Source organism: Octopus bimaculoides, chromosome 10, assembly GCF_001194135.2.
Source record: "Octopus bimaculoides isolate UCB-OBI-ISO-001 chromosome 10, ASM119413v2, whole genome shotgun sequence".
NCBI classification, from domain to species: domain Eukaryota; kingdom Metazoa; phylum Mollusca; class Cephalopoda; order Octopoda; family Octopodidae; genus Octopus; species Octopus bimaculoides.
The window spans coordinates 21,455,756-21,458,486 of NC_068990.1; positions in this window are offsets into that span (position 1 = coordinate 21,455,756).

Here is a 2,731-nt window from a genome sequence, read left to right on the forward strand (position 1 = left end):
TCAATATATATCTGTTTACATCTATGATTGAGTCTGTGTGTATCTGTCTACATATATACACACACACATATACATAAATGCATATTTATCTATCTATCCATCCATCTATCTGTCAATCTATCTGTCTATCTGCCTGTCTATTAATCAATCAATCTATCTATCTATCTATCTATCTATCTATCTATCTATCTATCTATCTATCCGTCTGTATATATTTGCGCGTTTATGAGTGTGTGCGCGCGTATCTCTTTATACATTGACACATCCAGTGGAGTCGCAATGGCCCAGTGGTTAGGGCAGCGGACTCGCGGTCATAGGATCGCGGTTTCGATTCCCAGACCGGGCGTTGTGAGTGTTTATTGAGCGAAAACACCTAAAGCTCCACGAGGCTCCGGCAGGGGATGGTGGCGAACCCTGCTGTACTCTTTCACCACAACTTTCTCTCACTCTTACTTCCTGTTTCTGTTGTGTCTGTAATTCAAAGGGTCAGCTTTGTCACACTCTGTGTCACGCTGAATATCCCCGAGAACTACGTTATGGGTACACGTGTCTGTGGAGTGCTCAGCCACTTGCACGTTAATTTCACGAGCAGGCTGTTCCGTTGATCGGATTAACTGGAACCCTCGACGTCGTAAGCGACAGAGTGCCAACAGCATTGACACACCCACAAACGCACACACATACATGCACATACTCACAAACACAGACACACACACACACACACACACACACACACGCATATCAACATAAATGTATATCTGCCTATGTATATGTTTGCATGTACGTATTCACACACACGCACACTCACATTTCACATACACACACATAGACACACATACACACACATGCACACACACGCACAGACCAGTCAATACTGCTCTATATATTCATTTCAATAAACGTGAGTCACCGAGTCACCATAAGTGGGATTCTCTTTCTGTATTCTGGGCCAAAGAAAGAGTCAAAAGCCTATTTGACCTGGCATTTTAAATTACTCTATGGCTTTATTTAATTACTCTATGGCTTCATCCAGTTCTATTAAATTGAAATCTTAACCTTAATTAATAATTAATAACCTTTACTGATTTATTAAGTGTTAAATATCACGGCTGGAGGATTTTCTGTACAAATTCATCAAAAAGATTAATATAGAAATGTTTGAATGTGAGAAATATTTGTATACGGTATCGAAGATAGCAGATGCTAGTACATTATTCCGTAAGGTGTGGATAGCTTTTACGAGCTATCGTATATAGTTATATATAGATGTGTTTCTGTATGTATGTATGTATGTATATATGTATGTATACGACCTATCGAAAATAGTTACATATAGGTGTGTTTCTGTATGTATGTATATATGTATTTATATTTGTATGTATATTACATAATATAATATAATACTAGTTGGACCCGTGTGCGTACGCATTTATATGTATATATGTATGTATGTATATATGTATGTATATATGTATGTATATATGTATGTATATACAAACACGCACGCACATACGCGCATACACACAAACTTAAAAGCGCCGAGTGAGTTGGTACTTTACAGCAAATAAAAGAACTCAGAATAGCTAAGAAAACAGCTTAGAAGATTGAGGAAACACTCGTAGAAGACGAAAAGAAAGTGACCAGCAAGCTGCTACAGAGAATCGAACGCTGTACCTTTCCCATTCTATATATATATATTATTTGGGTAGTAAAGAATTTTTTAGAAATTTCCTACTACCAGTGGCCTAGCATGTAAAAAATTAGTCTATAGCCTTTCTGTATATATATATATATATATATATATATATATATAAACAATTAGTAAATGAGTATATGCATATATACGTACAGGTATGTGCATACCGACATCCACCTGTATGTATACGTGCATATCTGGGTACAGGACATTGCAAACAAAACGTAGACGAGAAAACACACAAGCCACATAGAGAACATTCTTCTTCATCAGCTACCCCCGTTTTAACACCGGCGTTTCGAAGAGCTGGGCAGGACGCATCGCTAAAACGGCTCTTCCCATGGACCGCAAATTAAATTTGTATACACAAATTAAACCTTGCCATGGAGGAATGTAGTGGCGGACATAAAACAAGACAGGAAAACAAACGGAAAAGGCTATACGGCCAGACGAGAAAAATTATGTGTATGAACGCTGTGAGGCACGAACTTGAAAGTGGGGACGGAGTAAGTTCGCGTGTTTGCTCGGCGATAGCCAAGGAAGAAAAGGATTATTGACCGGAAGCATGTGACCATGCCGGTGTAAGGGGAAGAGAGAGAGAGAGTGGTAGACGGAGAAACAAAGGGAGGAAGTAGAAGAATAGGTGAGCAACGATAGGGAAAGAAGAAGAGAGGAAGTACGAGGGGGGAAAAGGAGATACGTAGTAGTAACAGAGGATGAACGAGAGGGGTAAAGAGAGATACGTAGTAGTAAACAGAGGAAGAACGAGAGGGGGAAAAATTGAAGACGAAGAGAAAGAGATAGAGATAGAGTAGCGTCGGAAAATATAAAGTTGCGAAAACTACTTACAGATTGGTGACGCTGCGTTCGGTCATGTAAAAACAAATAGTAAATGAGTATATGCATATATACGTACAGGTATGTGCATACCGACATCCACCTGTATGTATAGGTGCATATCTGGGTACAGGACATTGCAAACAAAACGTAGACGAGAAAACACACAAGCCACATAGAGAACATTCTTCTTCATAT